Source organism: Hyla sarda, chromosome 4 (genome assembly GCF_029499605.1).
Source record: "Hyla sarda isolate aHylSar1 chromosome 4, aHylSar1.hap1, whole genome shotgun sequence".
Taxonomy (NCBI): Eukaryota; Metazoa; Chordata; class Amphibia; order Anura; family Hylidae; genus Hyla; species Hyla sarda.
In genome coordinates, this window is record NC_079192.1 from 394,710,726 (window position 1) to 394,732,533 (window position 21,808).

The 21,808-nt window shown below is 40.9% G+C and overlaps 1 protein-coding gene across 2 annotated transcripts in view; it reads right to left on the reverse strand.

Moving 5' to 3' along the window:
* Positions 1 to 4,169: 4,169 nt before the first annotated feature.
* The window catches only part of LOC130267421 (potassium voltage-gated channel subfamily A member 2-like), a 120,004-nt gene continuing 102,365 nt past the window's right edge, over positions 4,170 to 21,808 (reverse strand). Inside the window, exons 2-3 of one of the 2 annotated variants that reach the window (XM_056517222.1) lie at positions 14,683 to 14,750; positions 4,170 to 4,520 (exon numbers count right to left, since the gene is read on the reverse strand). The gene's annotated coding sequence lies outside the window, so the exon portion shown is untranslated. The remainder of the gene's footprint in view (positions 4,521 to 14,682; positions 14,751 to 21,808) is intronic. The other variant, XR_008843182.1, reaches the window with a different exon arrangement.

The following is a 21,808-nucleotide window of genomic DNA, read 5'->3' on the forward strand; positions in this document are numbered from 1 at the left end:
GAATATCTCGAAGGCTGTGCAGTATAGACTTACCTGGTCAATAAAATATTGTCAGTTCTGTAAGCCACACCTTCTTTTTTGTCCAAATTGTCTGACAATGTCCCTCCCGAGACTAGACTTTGGACCCATCCCTGCTCACAACAGATGCCACCAGTACCCACTGACCATCAATCAGAGGAGATGAATGCTGGACAAGGACCTCTCTGCATATACTAATCTCTTCATTGGCCTACAGTTGGAGTTAGTGCTGTGTGACTCAACACAGTGCTGCAGTGCATAGGATGATGGTCTACTAAGGGCAAAAATTTTATCCTAGCCATTTATTGTTCCAGATGAGGTCCCTATGTGGTTTCCCATTTCACAGATGGATAATGAAGAAGGGGAAATTCTCCGAAAAGGCCACAAGTTGGTGTCAAACTAAAAAAGGGACATCTAACCTAGTGTTTCCCAACCAGGGTGTCTTCAACTGTTGCAGAACTACAACTCCCAGGATGCCCGGACAGCATAGCTGTCCGGGCATCCTGGGAGTTGTAGTTCTGCAACAGCTGGAGGCATAACGGTTGGGAAAAGCTCATCTAACCTATTCTTCACTGGAAAATATATATATATATATATATATATTTTTTTTTTTAAATCAACTGATGCCAGAAAGTTAAACATAATTGTAAATTACTTCTATTTAAAAATCTTAATCCTTCCAGTACTTATCAGCTGCTATATGCTCCACAGGAAGTTCTTATCTTTTTGAATTTCCTTTCTGTGCTCTCTGCTGACACTTCTGTCCATTTTAGGAACTGTCCAGAGTAGGATAAGTTTACTATGGGGATTTGCTCCTACTCTGGACAGTTCCTGACATGGACAGAGGTGTCAGCAGAGAGCAATATGGTCAGACAGAAAGGAAATTCAAAAAGAAAAGAACTTCCTCTGGAACATATAGCAGCTGATAAGTACTGGAAGGATTAAGATTTTTAAATAGAAGTAATTTACAAATCTGTTTAACTTCCTGGCACCAGTTGATTTAAAAAAAAAATTTTCAGTGGAGTACCCCTTTAATGAAAACTGGTAGTCAAACATAATAGAGTTCTACACTGAGCTGTTCCGCATTGTAAACACTAGGGGCAGCACATCCACATCTGTCACAAACCATAAACAGTATTTTGAGTGCAAAAAATGGACTTTATAGAGGTTTAAATATATAAGCACTTACTATGTAGGTGCGATGTTCTGTTGTCTATGTTGGGAGTTCCAGTTCTGAAGATCCAGCAGAATGGAGTTCTGAGGTTTATAAAATATGGTATATTTGTAATGCGCTAAAGTAATTTTAATGTGTACAATAGTTATCGTTAGTAAACACTTACATAAATCCAGTGGTTGTGGTTCTCTGCAAGATGGACTGCGGGGAAGTGCAATGTTCTGCAGACTCTTTTGAAGTGCAATGATAATAGAGAGATCGTAAATGTGTTGCTATATGTGTATTATGTTAGTTCTGTAACTTAGGTACAGGGAGTAATAATCTGCAGATTTAGTATCACTAATAAATATATGCGATACTTAAAGGGGTACTCCATGAAAAAAAAAATGTCATATCAACTGGCTCCAGAAAGTTAAACAGATTTGTAAATTACTTCTATTTAAAAAAAATCTTAATCCTTCCAGTACTTATCAGCTGCTGAAGTTGAGTTGTTCTTTTCTGTCTGACCACAGTGCTCTCTGCTGACACCTCTGTCTGTCTCAGTAACTGTCCAGAGTAGAAATCCCCATAGCAAACCTCTCCTGCACTGGACAGCTCCTGAGACAGACAGAGGTGTCAGCAGAGAGCACTGTGGTCAGACAGAAAAGAACAACTCAACTTCAGCAGCTGATAAGTACTGGAAGGATTAAGTTTTTTTTTTTTTTTATAGAAGTAATTTACAAATCTGTTTAACTTTCTGGAGCCAGTTGATATGAAAAAAAAAATGTTATTTTTTTTTTCATGGAATACTCCTTTAACATAATAATAAGGCAGACAACTTGTAAGTTTCTATAACACTTAAATGGAGCCATACGTGGCTGTTCGCTACAGGAGAAGTTGCGGTGAGGTGCGATGTTCTGCAGACCTGTATATGAAGCGGTATTGTTAAATAAGAAGTACCTCTACTGAAATTGTTAAATAAGAGGGTACTTAAAGGGGTTCTCCGGTGAAAACCTTTTTTCTTTTAAATCAACTGGTGGCAGAAAGTTAAACATATTTGTAAATTACTTCTATTAAAAAATCTTAATCCTTCCTGTACTTATTAGCTGCTGAATACTACAGAGGAAATTCTTTTCTTTTTGGAATGCTCTCTGATGACATCACGACCACAGTTCTCTCTGCTGACGTAATTATAATAATAATATTGCTTTATTTATTGTTGTCCTTAGTGGGATTTGAACCCAAGTCCCCAGCACTGCAAGGCAGCAATGATAACCACTGAGCCACCATGCTGCCCTTAGCATACATCTGCTATGCATGGTTGCTAAAATGGACAGAGATGTCAGCAGAGAGCACTGTGCTCGTGATGTCATCAGTGTTCCAAAAATAAAGGAATTTCCTCTGTAGCATTCAGCAGCTAATAAGTACTGGAAGGATTAAGATTTTTTAATAGAAGTAATTTACAAATATGTTTAACTTTCTGCCACCAGTTGATTTAAAAGAAAAAAGGTTTTCACCGGAGTACCCCTTTTAAGTATCGCATATATTTATTAGTGATACTAAATCTGCAGATTATTACTCCCTGTACCTAAGTTGCAAAACTAACATAATACACATATAGCAACACATTTACGATCTCTCTATTATCATTGCACTTCAAAAGAGTCTGCAGAACATTGCACTTCCCCGCAGTCCATCTTGCAGAGAACCACAACCACCGGATATATGTAAGTGTTTACTAACGATAACTATTGTATACATTAAAATTACTTTAGCGCATTACAAATTAGTGTTAAAATGCAAATTTTTACCGTGGGGTCCAAAGAAGGCTCCATTATTATTTACTGTGTGAGTCGATGTGGAGCGCGAATATTTCCTATATGCAAATATTCGCGAATATCGGCACTTCCTGAGGACACTGATCTCTCCCTTCTTTTAGATGAAAGATATACTTGCACAAATTATGCAAATTTTATTACGAATTTTTGAATGGTAAAAAGAAGGGAACAAACATAGCGAATATGCGAATTTCGTGAACATTGGAAGAATATTCATCCATATATTCGCAAAATATCGCAAATTCGAATATGGCCCCTGCCGCTCATCAATATAACAAATATACCATATTTTATAAACCTCAGAGCTCCATTCTGCTGGATCTTCAGAACTGGAACTCCCAACATAGACAACAGAACATCGCACCTACATAGTAAGTGCTTATATATTTAAACCTCTATAAAGTCCCTTTTTTGGGCTCAAAATATATACTGTTTATAATTTATTTACTTATATATGGTAAATAGGGAACCATATTTTTCCTGTAGCAGCAACTAAAGGAGTACTCCGCTGCTCAGCGTTTGGAACAAACTGTTCCGAACACTGGAGCCGGCATAGAGAGCTCGTGATGTCATAGCCCCACCCCCTCATGATGCCATGACATGCCCCGTCCCCTCAATGCAAGTCTATGGGAGGGGGCGTGACAGCTGTCACACCCCCTCCCATAGACTTGCATTGAGGGGGTGGGGCTATGACATCACGAGCTGCCGGCTCCAGCGTTCAGAACAATTTGTTCCAAACGCTGAGCAGCGGAGTACTCCTTTAAGGCATCACTCACCTTGACAAGCGCTGTGTAGATACAAACAGTATAGGATTAATCTGTCACAAACCAGCTGTCAGATTTTAATTAGAGATGAGCGAACTTACAGTAAATTCGATTCGTCACGAACTTCTCGGCTCGGCATAAATTAGTTCAGCTTTCAGGTGCTCCCATGGGTTGGAAAAGATGGATACAGTCCTAGGAGACTCTTTCCTAGGACGTTATCCACCTTTTCCAGCCCACCGGAGCACCTGAAAGCTGAACTAATTTCTGCAGGATAAGTCATCAACTGCCGAGCCGAGAAGTTCGTGACGAATCGAATTTACTGTAAGTTCGCTCATCTCTAATTTTAATGTTACCACTAGCGAAAAACATAAACCCCCAGAACATTACATTTTTCTATATTTAGTTTTTAATTGGAGAGAGAGAGAGAGAACGGTGATCAAATTGTGAGAATGAACGGAAACTGTGAAAAATTGCTGTGAAGAGAAATGGCACCTAAAAAGATTTAATAAATTACAATTTTCAATAAATGAATATGCGAGGTACATTTGATATATCAATCATTAAAAAAAAAAAGAAAAAAAATTTCACTGCTGTGGAATATTCCAATAAATTAAACATAAATTATGTACGTCCATGAGAATCAAACAAATCTGACGTCATCGCCTGAGGTGTCCTATTGTGTACAATGAAAAATCTTTGATCAAAATGACTCAGTGAAGACTGGATTTATTTATTTATTTTCTTGTCCTAAAAAAAAGAAAAAAGAAAAAAAAACGTAAGGTCAAATAAAAATTAAAGAGGCAGTATCCTTTGAACAAATTTTGCACAGAGCAATAGTACAAGTGAATATAAGAAACTTTGTAATATATCCTATTAGACAAAAATGCTTCTTTCTCCTGTTAATTTGTCCTTATATTTGTAAAAAAACAAAAATAAAAAAACAAAACAAATGTAAGGTCAAATTAAACTTACAAAGGCACTGTCGTTTGAACAAACTTTGCACAGATTAATAGTACAAGTGAAAATAAGAAACTTTGAAATACAAAAATTCTTTTTTCCCCTGTTAATTTGATCCCACATTTGTAAAAAAAAACAAAAAACAAATGTAAGGTCAAATTTAACTTAAATAGGCACTGTTGTTTGAACAAACTTTGCATAGATGAATAGTACAAGGGAATATATATAAAAAAAAAACTTTGTAATATATCTTATTAGGCAAAAAATGCTTCTTTCTCCTGTTATCAAGCTTCTTGCCCCCCCCTCCCCTGTTAAACTGTAATACACGCTGAAAATAAACTCAGCTTTGACCTGTATCTGCAAGTCTATGCAGGAGAAGGGAGCTCTAACCATCAGCTCTAGGAGAACTGCAAATTATAGGTGAAGCCTGCAGAGCAGAACTCAGCTAAAAAATACCACACCAAGTTATAAAATGGCCACAAATAGTGCTGATCCTCATGTAATCATACAGGACAGCTGATTCTAAAAAATCATCTGAAATTAAAGGTTTGCTTTAACAATGAAGTACAACATGCCCAATTATTTGTTCCCACAGTAGATAAGACACTCTCAGAGGGGTCTGGAGTATACCAAGCTAAATTTCTGTCAAAAGTAAAGGCATTAGTGTGATAGTGTTGCTAGAGTCCTATTTGCTTCAATACATTTTTTATAAGGTTATGTAGGTCACTACTATTTATGTACTGTAGTTACATTAAATATGTTAGTATGAGTGTTGCCTATTTATATTTTTAGGTACAGTGATGGGGACCAGAGCTACCCCACTAAATCCCAGTACTAAAGCTATTTATAAGTATTGTCTTTGAGATCTATGGCCTTTACTCTGTAACTTATTTATGCTTTTCTTGTATTACTGCTATTCCCATATGGCATTTGTTTGGAGAAAGCAGACTGGAGCATGCTGGGTTCCATCATATTTGATTTTTTGTTCTCACAGGAAATAAGCAACTGTGTGATGGGTCTTGTGTTTGGTCGGTGCTGTCAACAAGTCAGGCATTAGGCTGTAAGATAGTACAGTGGTTCCTCAAGTTACAATATCAATTTGTTCCAGGGGGAAAATTTGTATGTTAAACCATTGTTCGTTGAGACTATAAGTCTATAGAAAACTACTAACTGGTTCTAAAGCCCCAAAATGTCATCCAACAAAAGGAAAAATTGAGGATTAACCCAGCCCCTTTTCACCTTAAGGACCCGAGAAAATTTTGCACATCTGGCCACTGTCACTTTAAGCATTAATAATTCTGGTATACTTTTACTTTTCATTCTGATTCCGAATATTCTAATTTATGTTAGTGGTAAATTTTCATCGATACTTGCATCAGTTCTTGGTGAAAAATGCCAAAATATGATGAAAAATTTGCAAATTTTGAATTTATTTAACTTTGAAACTCTCTGCTTATAAGAAAAATGGACATCCCAAATATATTATATATTGATTCCCATATACAATATGTCTTTATGTTATCATCATAAAGTTTACATGTTTTTACTTTTGGAAGACATCAGAGGGCTTCAAAGTTCAGCAGCAATTTTCCAATTTTTCACAAAATTTTCAAAATCGGAATTTTTCATGGACCAGTTCAGTTTTGAAGTGGATTTAAATGACCCCATTATATAAAACTGCACCCTTCAAAGTATTCAAAATGACATTCAGAAAGTTTTTTAACCCTTTAGGTGTTTCACGGGAATAGCAGCAAAGTGAAGGAGAAAATTCTAAATCTTCTTTTATTACACCCGCATGTTCTTGTAGACCCAGTTTTTTAATTTTTACAAGGGGTAAAAGGAGAGAAAACACCCTAAAGTTTGTAACCCAATTTCTCTTGAGTAAGGAAATACCTAATATGTGGATGTTAAGTGTTTGTGGGTGCACTAGAGGGCTCAGAAGGGAAGGAGCGATAAGGAACATAACAAGTCCAGTGAGCCTTTACATCCCACAGGTGTTTGACAACTTTTCGTTAAAGTTGGATGTTTAACCCCTTAAGGACACATGACGTTCTCATACGTCTCCATTTCCGAGTCCTTAAGGACACATGACGTATGAGAACGTCATGTGTTTTACCGCCCCCCGCAACCATCTGGAGCGGAGCCGGTGCCCGATGCCTGCTGAAATCGTTCAGCAGGCATCGGGGCATATCGCCCAGGGGGTCATTATGACCCCCCATGTTGGCGATGGCCGCAGATCGCTGGACAATTCAGTCCAGCGATCTGCGGCGGATTCCGGGTCAATCGGGTCTCCAGTGACCCGGCGACCCGGAATTATTGGCTGATCGGGGCCGTCAGAGAACAGCCAGAGCCAGCAGGGGTGAGGTGGCACTGGTGCCACCTCACGATCGCCCTGATTCGTCGGCCGGATTACCGGCCGACCAATCAGGGCGCCTGCTGCGGGTGTCACTCCCGCAACCCGCTCCGCCCCTCTTCCGGAGGACGTGAGCGGGTGCGGGACGTGCACCCCGGGTGCTGGGGACCCCGATCCCCGGCGTTAATGTTGGGATCGGGGCCCCAGGAGCAGCGGCGGCGGCAGAGACGACGAGGGACTGACCTGTGCGGCTGGATCGTTGGAGGTGAGTGACAGCCTCCTGCTGTTGCTTAGCAACAGCTCCCAGCATGCAAAAAGGGCATGCTTGGAGCTGTAGTTTTGCAACAGCTGGAGGCACATTCTTTCTATGGAAAAGTGTACCTTCAGCTGTTGTGTAACTACAACTCCCAGCTTGCACAATCAGCTAAAGTGCATGCTGGGAGTTGTAGTGGTGCATCTGGTGGTTGCAAAACTACAACTCCCAGCATGCCCGTTGGCTGTCGGTGACTGCTGAGAGTTGTAGTTTTGCAACAGCTGAAGGCACACTGAGTTAAGTAGCAAACCAGTGTGTCTCCAGCTGTTGCATAACTACAATCCCCAGCATGCCCTTCCGCTGTCCGTACATGCTGGGGTTTGTAGCTTTTGCAACAGCTGAAGGCACACTGGTTGCAAAACACTGAGTTTGTTACCAAACTCGGTGTTTCACAACCAGTGTGCCTCCAGCTGTTGCAAAACTACAACTCCCAGCATGCACTGATAGACCGTACATGCTGGGAGTTGTAGTTTTGCAACAGCTGGATGTTCCCCCCCAATGTGAATGTACAGGGTACACTCACATGGGCGGAGGATTACAGTAAGTATCCGGCTGCAAGTTTGAGGTGCGGCAAAATTTCTGCCGCAGCTCAAACTGCCAGCGAGAAACTACTGTGAACCCCCCGCCCGTGCGACTGTACCCTAAAAACACTACACTACACTAACACACAGTAAAATAAAAAGTAAAAAACACTACGTATACACATACCCCTATACAACCCCCCTCCCCAATAAAAATGAAAAACGTCTGGTACGCCACTGTTTCCAAAACGGAGCCTCCAGCGGTTGCAAAACTACAACTCCCAGCATGCACTGATAGACCGTACATGCTGGGAGTTGTAGTTTTGCAACAGCTGGATGTCCCCCCCCCCCCCCAATGTGAACGTACAGGGTACACTCACGGGGGCGGAGGATTACAGTAAGTATCCGGCTGCAAGTTTGAGCTGCGTCAAATTTTCTGCCACAGCTCAAACTGCCAACGAGAAACTACTGTGAACCCCCGCCCGTGTGACTGTGCCTTAAAAACACTACACTAACACAAAATAAAATAAAAAGTAAAAAACACTACATATACACATACCCCTATACAACCCCCCCTCCCCAATAAAAATGAAAAACGTCTGGTACGCCACTGTTTCCAAAACGGAGCCTCCAGCTGTTGCAAAACAACTACTCCCAGTATTGCCAGATAGCCGTTGACTGTCTAGGCATGCTGGGAGTTTTACAACAGCTGGAGGCACCCTGTTTGGGAATCACTGGCATAGAATACCCCTATGTCCACCCCTATGCAAGTCCCTAATTTAGGCCTCAAATGCGCATGGCGCTCTCACTTTGGAGCCCTGTCGTATTTCAAGGCAACAGTTTAGGGCCACATATGCGGTATCGCCGTACTCAGGAGAAATTGCTTAACAAATTTTGGGGGGTATTTTCTGCTATTACCCTTTTAAAAAATGTAACATTTTTGGGAAAACAAGCATTTTAGGTAAAAAAAATATATTTTTTTTTACATATGCAAAAGTCGTGAAACACCTGTAGGGTATTAAGGTTCAAATTACCCCTTGTTACGTTCCCCGAGGGGTCTAGTTTCCAAAATGGTATGCCATGTGTTTTTTTTTTGCTGTCCTGGCACCATAGGGGCTTCCTAAATGCGGCATGCCCCCAGAGCAAAATTCGCTTTCAAAAAGCCAAATGTGACTCCTTCTCTTCTGAGACCTGTAGTGCGCCAGCAGAGCACTTTTCACCCCCATATGGGGTGTTCTCTGAATCGGGAGAAATTGGGCTTCAAACTTTGGGGGGTATTTTCTGCTATTACCCTTTTTAAAATTGCAAAAATTTTGGGAAACCAAGCATTTTAGGTAAAAAAAATATATTTTTTTTTACATATGCAAAAGTCGTGAAACACCTGTAGGGTATTAAGATTCACATTATCCCTTGTTACGTTCCCCGAGGGGTCTAGTTTCCAAAATGGTATGCCATGTGTTTTTTTTTTGCTGTTCTGGCACCATAGGGGCTTCCTAAATGCGGCATGCCCCCAGAGCAAAATTTGCTTTCAAAAAGCCAAATGTTACTCCTTCTCTTCTGAGACCTGTAGTGCGCCAGCAGAGCACTTTTCACCCCCATATGGGGTGTTTTCTGAATCGGGAGAAATTGGGCTTCAAATTTTGGGGGGTATTTTCCGCTATTACCCTTTTTAAAAATGTAAACATTTTGGGAAAACAAGCATTTTAGGTAAAAAAAAAATGTTTTTTTTACATATGCAAAAGTCGTGAAATACCTGTAGGGCATTAAGGTTCACGTTACCCCTTGTTACGTTCCCCGAGGGGTCTAGTTTCCAAAATGGTATGCCATGCGTTTTTTTTGCTGTCCTGGCACCATAGGAGCTTCCTAAATGCGGCATGCCCCCCAAAAACCATTTGTCGCTCCTTCCCTTCTGAGCCCTCTACTGCGCCCGCCGAACAATTAACATAGACATATGAGGTATGTGCTTACTCGAGAGAAATTGGGTTTCAAATACAAGTAAAAATTTTCTCCTTTTTACCCCTTGCAAAAATTCAAAAATTGGGTCTACAAGAACATGCGAGTGTAAAAAATGAAGATTTTGAATTTTCTCCTTCACTTTGCTGCTATTCCTGTGAAACACCTAAAGGGTAAATACACTTACTGAATGTCATTTTGAATACTTTGGGGGGTGTAGTTTTTATAATGGGGTCTTTTATGGGGTATTTCTTATATGAAGACCCTTCAAATCCACTTCAAAACTGAACTGGTCCCTGAAAAATAGTGAGTTTGAAAATTTTGTGAAAAATTTCAAAATTGCTGCTGAACTTTGAAGCCCTCTGGTGTCTTCCAAAAGTAAAAACTCATAAATTTTATGATGCAAACATAAAGTAGACATATTGTATATGTGAACCCAAAAAATATATATTTTGAATATCCATTTTCCTTACAAACAGAGAGCTTCAAAGTTAGAAAAATGCAAAATTTTCATTTTTTTCATCAAATTTTGGGATTTTTCACCAAGAAAAGATGCAAGTTACCATAAAATTTTACCACTAAGTTAAAGTAGAATATGTCACGAAAAAACAGTCTCGGAATCAGAATGATAACTAAAAGCATTCCAGAGTTATTAATGTTTAAAGTGACAGTGGTCAGAATTGCAAAAAACGCTCCGGTCCTTAAGGTATAAAATGGCCTGGTCCTTAAGGGGTTAAATCATGGGTTTTTTTTCACTAAAATGCTGGTTTTTGCACAAATGTTACATTTTTACAAGGGGTAATAGGAGAAAAATCCCCCAAAATTTGTAACCCCATCTCTTCGGAGTACGGAAATACCCCATGTGTGGATGTCAATTGCACTGCGGGAGCACTACAATGCTCAGAAGAGAAGGAGTCACATTTGGCTTTTGGAAAGCAAATTTTGCTGAAATGGTTTTTGGGGGGCATGTCGCATATAGGAAGCCCCTATGGTGCCAGAACAGCAAAAAAAAAAACACATGGCATACTATTTTGAAAACTACACCCCTCAAGGTACGTAACATGGGGTACAGTGAGCCTTTACACTCTGCAGGTGTTTGACAAATTTCCGCTAAAGATGTATATGAAATTGAAAAATTTGATTTTTTTCAGTAAATTGCTGGTTTTACCCCAAATTTTTCATTTTCACAAGGGGTAATTGGAGAAAAAGCCGACAAAATTTGTAACACCATTTCTTCTGAGTGGTGCAGGAACAGTGGACCCCCCCCCCCCCCACATGTGACCCCATTTTTGAAACTACATCCCACACAGAATGTAATAAGGAGTGCAGTGAGCATTTACACCCCATTGGAGTTTGAAGGATCTTTGGAACAGTGGTCTGTGCAAATTAAAATTTAAATTTCACGGACCACTGTTCCAAAAATCTGTCAGACACCAGTGGGTGTAAAGGCTCCCCTTATTAGATTCTGTGAGGGGTGTAGTTTTCAAAATGGGGTTACATGTGGGAGGGGGGTCCACTGTTCTGGCACTATGGGGGCTTTGTAAACACACGTGGCCTTCAATTTCGGACAAATTCTCTCTCCAAAAGCTCAACGGTGCTCCTTCTCTTCTGAGCATTGTAGTTCTCCCGCAGAGCACTTTACATCCACATATGGGGTATTTATATACTCAGGAGAAATGGGGCTACATATTTTGGGGGGCTTTTCTTCCTATTTTCCCTTGTGAAAATGAAAACTGTAGGGTAACGCCAGCATTTTAGTGAAAACATTTTTTTTTTTAATTTTCACATCCAACTTTAACGAAAATTTGTCAAACACCTGTGGGGTGTTAAGGCTCACTATACCGCTTGTTACATTCCGTGAGGGGTATAGTTTCCAAAATGGGGACTGCTGTAAAATCAGCCAGCCCTGTGCAAATCACCAATTTAGACCTCAAATGTACATGGTGTTCTCACTCCTGAGCCATGTTGTGCTCCCGCAGAGCACTTTCCGTGCACATATGGGGTAATTCGGTACTCAGGAGAAATTGTGTTACAAATTTTGGGGGTCTTTTTTTCCTTTTACCGCTTGTGAAAATTAAAAGTAGGGGGCAACACCAGCATGTTAGTGTAAAAAATATTTACATTAACATGCTTGTGTAGACCCCAACTTTACCTTTTCATAAGTGGTAAAAGGAGAAAAACCCCACCAAAATTTCTAACACAATTTCTCCTGAGTACGGAAATACCCCATATGTGGCCCTAAACTGTTGCCTGAAATACGACAGGGCTCCAAAGCGAGATGCTTCATGCGCATTTGAGGCCTAAATTGGGCAGTGTTTCCCAAACCGCAGTGTTTCCAAAACAGAGTGTCTCCAGCTGTTGCAAAACCCCCAGCATGCCTTGACAGTCAGTGGCTGTCCGGCAATACTGGGAGTTGTTGATTTTCAACAGCTGGAGGCTCCGTTTTGGAAACAGTGCCGTGCAAGCCTTTTTTTTTGTATTTTTATTGGGGGGGGGGGGGGGGTAACTGTGTAGTGGATTATGTATATGCAGCGTTTTACCTGGAAAATTTGCCACAGCTCAAACTTGCAGCGGGAAACTCACTATAAACCCCTGTACATTCACATGGGGGGGCAAACCTGCAGCTGTTGCAAAAGTACAACTCTCAGCATGCCCTTTGGCTGTGTATGCTCAGAGTTGTTGCTTAGCAACAGCAGGAAGCGAACACATCAACTCCTGCTGTATTCTGCCACCGCCTCTCAGGACGCTGCTGCCACCGATGCTGCCGACTCCAGGGACCCTCCACGTCGATGCCAGGGACCCCTGCCTGCCCGGATGGACAGGTGAGAGACCCCCGACTTGCCTGATCGTCGCTCGATCACCTACCAGTAGGCTCGGTGATTGATCGGTCGTCTGGACCAATCAATCACGTGATCCTGCTGGTAAAGGGTGATAGGTGGTGTCGCGGACACCACCTATCACCCTTTTTTTCTGGCTCACCAGAGATGATCGCTGTCATGGGGGGGGGGGGGGTCTCAGGACCACCCCCAGGGGTTTGCTCTGGGAACCTGCTGATCGATTTCAGCAGGCATCCCAGTCGGTTCCCTGCCCAGTGAGTTGAGGGGACTGGAATTATCACGGGCATACAGGTACCCCTGGGTACTTAAGTGTCAGGGCTTCAGGGAGTACCTGTACACCCTGGGTCCCTAAGTGGTCAAAGGGGTACTCCGGCGGAAAACTTTTTTTCAAGTCAACTGATGCCATAAAGTTAAACAGATTTGTATATTAATTCACTTGATAGAAGAATGAAAAAGTCAGCACTCACCAGTATTCCAATTCAGCAATATTTATTGCACATATTCACAGCCTAGTACATATGCACGGGAGGACAGCAGATGGTACCGTGGGGGGTATCACAGAGAGGAGACACCGGGATTTCGCACTGGTTAGTGCTTCAACGGGCCCATTGAAGCACTATCCAGTGCGAAACCCCGGTGTTGCCTCTCTGTGATACCCCCCCCCCCCGTTACCATCTGCTGTCCTCCTGTGCATATGTACTAGGTTGTGAATATGTGAAATAAATATTGCTGAATTGGAATATTGGTGAGTGCCGACTTTTTCATTCTTCTATCAAGTGTACCAAGGTTAATTTCTTACATGTGTCCGAGCACCATCACATCCATCACCGCTATAGCGACTTAGAATCCGTTCGCTGAAGGTACAGAAGTAAGCAGTGCCGAACGTCTTGAATATAGATTTGTAAATTACTTCTATTAAAAAATCTTGGACAGTTCCTAAAATGGACAGAGGTGTCAGCAGAGAGCACTGTGGTCATGACAGAAAATAATTTTCTCTGTAGTATACAGCCGCTAATAAGTACTGGAAGGATTAAGAATTTTTAATAGAAGTCATTTGCAAATCTGTTTAACTTTCTGGCACCAGTTAATAAAAATAAATAAAAAAAAAAAAGTTTTCCATCGGAGTACCCATTTAAAGAAAAATAAGTAGATAACTTATACAGATACTGTAAAGTAAATCCTTACATATAAAAGTAATAAAGAGCTTCTTCAGGATCCTGTACAGTACACAGAGTCCTAAAAAGTAACATGGAGCCACCCCCACCTGGTGTCCACAGAAGCAGCTAACCCTGGCACAGGTAGAGTCGTAAAGAACATGTAGTACCTCCCTGTACTGTAGGGGGCACTACCAGACACCAGTCAGTGCATACGCTTCAGTAATACAGGGGTTTTACCGGTATAATGCCTATTCTGATTAGTCAGTTTTGCAGTCATTAATACGTTTCACAGATCTGGACTGTCCGTAGCATTGTATGTTGATTCTGGGTTCAATATACAATGATCCAGAAAAGATTTGAAAAAATTGTATGTTGAGGTCATTGTTGAGGTACCACTGTAATCTGTTCTAAAAAAAATTGTCATAATTTTGTCTCTTTATGTACTCAAATTATTATGAAACAAGTATCTTTTTAACATCTTGGTGACATCCATTGTTCTTACTTAGGGAGTATGTGATGTGCTCAGAAACAAAGCCAGCTCCATACATGGTGTGTGTCAGCTGCTATCTGCTGCTGACGCCCACCATCACTGGCTAACAATGTGGCAGTAGAGTTCACTGATAAATTATGTAGTCATGCAATGGGGCATCTATGTGGCATTACAACTCGGATGCATTCACTTATATGAAACTGAGCTGCAATACCAAACACAACCTGATGACAGGTGTGGTGCTGTTTCTGGGGGGGGGGGGAACTGTTATTTTCATCCTGGATAATCCCTTTATATAGGGTATTTTGGTAATAAATAACACACTTACCCTGCTGCTTTTCGCCTCATGTTCTCTTCCAGGGTATTGTACCTGAATTTCCACATAGCAATCGAAACCTGCAAAAAATATATAAAAAAAAAATTATTCGATGAAAAAGTCAACATCATTTCTTTAAAATTACTAGCAAGAACTAGATACACCAAGAAAAACACATGACTGCAGGACCAGACTACGCAGGGATTGTAGTCTGTAACCATGGAGACACATAGGTCTGCATAAGGGTTGTAAACCCAAAACAGGAAATATTTTTATTGATGATTATTAACAAATTAAAGGAGTACTCCAGGATCTGAAAATGTATCCATTGTATATAAGTTTCAGATCGCGTGGGTTCCGACCACTGGGGCCCCCCACAATCTCACGTATGGAGCCCCAGCAGTCCGCGTAAAGGGCGTGTCAACCACAGCATATGGCAGAGCTGGAGATTGCCGAATGCAGCGCTCCGTCTCCCATAGAGTTGTATTGAGGGGGTGTCTGCCGCTGCTTTGTGCGGTGGTCGACACACCCTCTTTCTGCAGACTGCCCCGTACGGGAGATCGTGAGGGGCCCAGCGGCTAGACCCTCCACAATCTGACACTTATCACCTATCCTTTGGATAGGGCATACGTTTTCAGATCCCGGAGTACTCCTTTAAGGTAAAAAGAGGAGATATGCTTTGATGATAAAACATCTCTAAAATATTGGTTGGGTTGTTATGGTGTATTTATTGCCGGGCACCAGGAGCAGACATATACATTATATATATATATATATATATATATATATATATATATATATATATATATATATATACCTTTATTCTGTCACTGGGTACTATAGCGATATCTAATGTTGGAAGAATTTGCGCCCATTAACCTTTATAAACAAGTGTAAGCTAAATACATTGTAACATTCCTAAAGGAGGACAATCACTATGGAACATCAAAAGGATCAGCGGCCTCCTTATTGCTATGTTTATTGGTCACTAGGCAACCGCACGGCAACGGGTGAAAAAGTATCTTAGAATAAAAAACATCTATAATTGGTAGATGATACATAGGTATGAAAATAGATACATCTAAGATAGATATAAGATAGATAAATAGATAGATATATAGCTTATGAGAGATAGATATGAGATAGATGATAGATAGATAGATATGAGAAAGATAGAAAGATAGATAGATAGATATGAAATAGATAGATATGAGAGATAGATAGATAGATATGAGATAGATCGATATGAGATAGATAGATATATATGAGAGAGATATGAGATAGATAGATATGAGATAGATAGAGAGATAGATAGATAGATAGATAGATAGATAGATATGAGATAGATATGAGATAGATAGATAGATACAGACAAAGAATAAGTCAGCTAGCACTTTAGTTGATACCAAACTATTATATGGACCTGGCCTGCAGGTGCACGCTACTAGGCTAGATATACAGCAACAGAAGAATGCAGCAGCACACTGCCAGCACAAGGATATAGGTGAAACATGAACATGCAGATAAAACATGGAGAGCTATACAGCTATGGTGTAATAGATGCAAATGTGAAACTATGAGATAGTGAGCAAATTTGTCTCCGCCGGCGGTCAAATAGCTTGGACCGTCCCACCGCGATAAGGTGGCCTCATTGGGACGGACCCTACACTGTGAATATGCCTCTGTGTGAACAGTTCAGTAAGCATGGCAGGATCTGGAACATCCAAGACACCTTATATACACACCTGATAGAGGTGGGTGGGGTGCAAGGCCAACATGGAGGTAGCCACTCCCCCGCATGTGCAATACAGACAAAGAATAAGTCAGCCAGGATGCATGTTTATCTGCATGTTCATGTTTCACCTATATCCTTGTGCTGGCAGTGTGCTGCTGCATTCTTCTGTTGCTGTATATTTAGCCTAGTAGCGTGCACCTGCAGGCCAGGTCCATATAATAGTTTGGTATCAACTAAAGTGCTGGCTGACTTATTCTTTGTCTGTATTGCACATACGGGGGAGTGGCTACCTCCATGTTGGCCTTGCACCCCACCCACCTCTATCAGGTGTGTATATAAGGTGTCTTGGATGTTCCAGTTCCAGACCCTGCCATGCTTATTGAACTGTTCACACAGAGGCATATTCACAGTGTAGGGTCCGTCCCAATGAGGCCACCTTATCGCGGCGGGACGGTCCAAGCTATTTGACCGCCGGCGGAGACAAATTTGCGAGCTAAGTGCCTCACTATTTCATAGTTTCACATTTGCATCTATTACACCATAGCTGTATAGCTCTCCATGTTTTATCTGCATGTTCATGTTTCACCTATATCCTTGTGCTGGCAGTGTGCTGCTGCATTCTTCTGTTGCTAGATAGATAGATAGATATGAGATAGATAGATATGAGATAGATATGAGATAGATATGAGATAGATAGATAGATAGATAGATAGATGATAGATAGATAGATAGATGATAGATAGATATGAAATAGATAGATAGAGATGAGATAGATAGAGATGAGATAGATAGATAGATATGAGATAGATAGATATGAGATAGATAGATATGAGATAGATAGATATGAGATAGATAGATATGAGATAGATAGATAGATATGAGATAGATAGATAGATAGATAGATATTCTGTGTACAGTCAGGAGGGCAGGATAAATGTCATATACGCACAGACAATTCAGCTGATAAGTCGGAGTATATATGTCAGTGATCTTTGTGTCCATGGTAACAAATCCAAGGATTCGAATCAATGAAAATATCTCCTTGTTTAGAGAAGGTTTCAGGATAGAATCGCTGTCACTACACATCATCCAGGATTTAACAACTAAAATCTGGAACTTATTTGTGTTATTAAAATGACGCGTCCAGCCACGTCCAATGTGTCTAATTTGTTTCCATAGTTTTATTCTATGTCATGTAAAATCTTAAACGTAAGCTGCCGCCTTCATGCGGCTCTTTCTGTATGACTTGTAGTGTCCAGGCTGAGATCTTCTCGTACCATATGTCTCATGTCCAGACAGTTCACAGTGGATTCTACAGGAATTGTTGGAATATAATGACCCCCTATGGTGTCATCTCTGTGACATATTCCTCCTGCCGCCTGTTCGCTGTGTATTCCATTCCTTAAATAGACACCGGGGAAACCCTCTGATGCTACTAAAACCAGGAGCTGTAGACGCCATAAAGGTCATCCCAGCTAAAAGTGATGCCACGCACCCAGAAACATGGCCGAAATGTCAAAGAACATGTGTTCCCGTGTCCTGGCTGCTCAGACCAATGTCACACACTATACAGACGTAGCAGAGCTAAGTTTGCCAAAGCTCCGTATGGAATGGCTGATATCTATGTGGTACTTGGGGGTATACGGTTTACATTAGACACTCTGTTTAGAGATCAGGGGTCAGTATTTTTAGACTCCATTGCTTTGTATGATCACATAACAGAATTATCCCTGGAGAGAATAGTCTAAAAGCAGATATGGACTTCAGGATCCATGGTCACTCCAAGGTCATGTCCAGGCTGTCATTATTGCTATATACTGTGCATTTAATATACATATGTGTATGTATTGTGTGTGTACAGAGATCTGAATATATGTATGTGTATGTATTATGTGTGTATGCATATCTGTATATACATACAGTGGGGCAAAAAAAAAAAAAAAGGATTTAGTCAGCCACCAATTGTGCAAGTTCCCCCACTTAAAAAGATGAGAGACATGATGAGAAAAAAAAATCCATAAAATCAAATTGTCAATCAATCCATCATTTTTCAAGAATTTATTTGCAAATTATGGTGGAAAATAAGTATTTAGTCACCTACAAACATGCAAGATTTCTGATTTCTGTCTCTCACAGACCTGTAACTTCTTCTTTAACCCCTTAAGGACTCCTCCGTTTTTTCCTCCTTACCTTTTAAAAATCATAACCCTTTCACTTTTCCACCTAAAAATCCATATTATGGCTTATTTTTTGCGTCACCAATTCTACTTTGCAGTGACATCAGTCATTTTACCCAAAAATTCACGATGAAACGGGAAAAAAAATCATTGTGCGACAAAATCGAAGAAAAAACGCCATTTTGTAAATTTTGGGGGCTTCCGTTTCTTCGCAGTGCATATTTCGGTAAAAATGACACCTTATCATTATTCTTTAGGTCCATACGGTTAAAATCATACCCTACTTATATAGGTTTGATTTTGTCGTACTTCTGGAAAAAATCATAACTACATGCAGGAAAATGTATACGTTTAAAAATGTCCTATTCTGACCCCTATAACTTTTTTATTTTTCCACGTACAGGGCGGTATGAGGACTCATTTTTTGCGCCGTGATCTGAAGTTTATATTGGTATGATTTTTGTTTTGATCGAACTTTTTGATCACTTTTTATTCATTTTTTAATGGTATAAAAAGTGACCAAAATACGCTTTTTTGGACTTTGGAATTTTTTTGCGCGTACGCCATTGACTGTGCGGTTTAATTAACAATATATTTTTATAGTTCGGACATTTCCGCACGCGGCGATACCACATTTGTTTATTTTTATTTTTATTTACACTGTTTAATTTTTTTTATGGGAAAAGGGGGGTGATTCAAACTTTTATTAGGGAAGGGGTTAAATGACCTTTATTAACACTTTTTTTTTTTGCAGTGTTATAGGTCCCATAGGAACCTATAACACTGCACACACTGATCTCTCCCATAGGGACCTATAACACTGCACACACTGATCTCCTATGCTGATCACTGGCGTGTATTAACACGCCTGTGATCAGCATTATCGGCGCTTGACTGCTCCTGCCTGGATCTCAGGCACAGAGCAGTCATTCGTCGATCGGATACCGAGGGAGGCAGGTAAGGGCCCTCTCGGTGTCCTGAAAGCTGTTCGGGACGCCGCGATTTCACAGCGGCGGTTCCGAACAGCCCGACTGACTAGCCGGGATACTTTCACTTTCGCTTTAGAAGCGGCGGTCAGCTTTGACCGCCGCTTCTAAAGGGTTAATACCGCACATTGCCGCGATCGGCGATGTGTGGTATTAGCCGCGGATCCCGGCCGTTGATGAGTGCCGGGACCGACGCGATGTGATGCAGATTCATATCGCAGGAGCCGGCGCAGGACGTAAATATACGTCCTGCGTCGTTAAAGGGTTAAGAGTCTCCTCTGTCCCCCACTCGTTACCTGTATTAATGGCTCCTGTTTGAACTTGTTATCAGTATAAAAGACACCTGTCCACAACCTCAGAGTCAAACTCCACTATGGCCAAGACCAAAGAGCTGTCGAAGGACACCAGAAACAAAATTGTAGACGTGCACCAGGCTGGGAAGACTGAATCTGCAATAGGCAAGCAGCTTGGTGTGAAGAAATCAACTGTGTGAGCAATTATTAGAAAATGGAAGAGATACAAGACCACTGATAATCTCCCTCGATCTAGGGCTCCATGCAAGACATCACCTTGTGAAGACTTACAGAAAACGTTTGACCTCTGTCATTGCCAACAAAGGGTATATAACAAAGTATTGAGATGAACTTTTGTTATTGACCAAATATTTATTTTTCACCATAAATTGCAAATAAATTCTTTAAAAAAACAGACAGTGTGATTTTATGGATTTTTTTTCTCATTCTGTCTCTCATAGTTGAGGAATAGCTATGATGAAAATTACAGCCTCTCTAATCTTTTTAAGTGGGAGAACTTGCACAATTGGTGGCTAACTAAATACTTTTTTGCCCGACTGTATGTGCACATGTACTAGAAAACAAATATATCCAAAACCTAAAGGCTATCACCTGTATTACATGATAAAATTTACTGAGCTGAGAGACCGTGCTTCAAATACATATAGGTTTTATTAAAATAAATACATATAATACAAATGTATTAATCCTGACCCAGGGCCCATTCCTCCATGCAGATCTCCTCTAGAGCAGTGATGTGTTGGGGCTGTCACTGGGCAACAAGGACTTTCAACTCCCTCCAAAGGTTTTCTATGGGGTTGAGATCTGGAGACTGGCTAGGCCACTCCAGGACCTTGAAATGCTTCTTACAAGGGCCCTTGTGACAGGAAAGTAGTGATACAATTGTATAAAATAATCAGCAGATATATAAATGCATACTACTATAATAGGTTTTAATAAAGCTTGTGACGCCATAGTCCCGCCCCCTCATGTCACACTCCACCCCCTCAATGCAAGTCTATGGGAGGGGGCGTGACATCATGAGGGGGCGGGGCTATGGCATCAAGAGCTTCAGGCGCCGGCTCCAGCGTTCTGAACAGTTTGTTCCAAACGCTGAGCAGCGGAGTACCCCTTTAATGACATCTAATTTATTTATAGGTTATATCCAATCATACCTCGGATTATCTAATTGTTGAGCCGTACTACATTTTTCTGATTTTTGTATGTGCACATGCATCTGTGTGTTTTGTGCGTCTCCACATCCACATAAAGTTTTGTGAAATTGTTGCAAATGTATTAAAAGGAAAAAAGAACATAAGTATTCAGACCCTTTGCTATGACACATGATATTTAGCGCCGGCTGCTCCCATTTCTCCTGATCATTTGCGTGATGTTTCTCCACCGTGAGAGTCACCTGTGGTAAATTCAGCCGATTGGACAAGACACAGCCTTGTGTATATAAGGTCTCACAGCTGACAATGTACATCAGAGCAAAAAAAAAAAACAAGTCATGAGGAGGGAAGAACTGCTTGTAGAGCTCAGAGAAAGGATTGTGTGGAAGCGCAGATCTAAAGAAGGGTCCAAAAACAATTCTGTTGCACTGAAAGTTCCCAAGAGCACAATGGCCTCCATAATTCTTAAATGAAAGAAGTTTAGAATAACCATGACTTTTCCTAGAGGTGGCTACCGCACCAAACTAAATGGCCTTGGTGGGAGAGGTCAACGAAAACCCAGTGGTCACTCTGGCTGCATGTCTGTTTGCTGTTGATACGACCAAAAATGTGTCATTGTGTATGTAGGCTTGGCAGACCACTCATCAGAGGGTCCGTACCTGGCTGTGAAGCGAACCCCTGTAACGCAAGGTTCTGGTCCCTTTAAAGCATCACAGAGAGAGAGAGAGAACATTTTTGGTTTGTCATGGTGTGGGTGTTCTATCCTGCTCAGAGC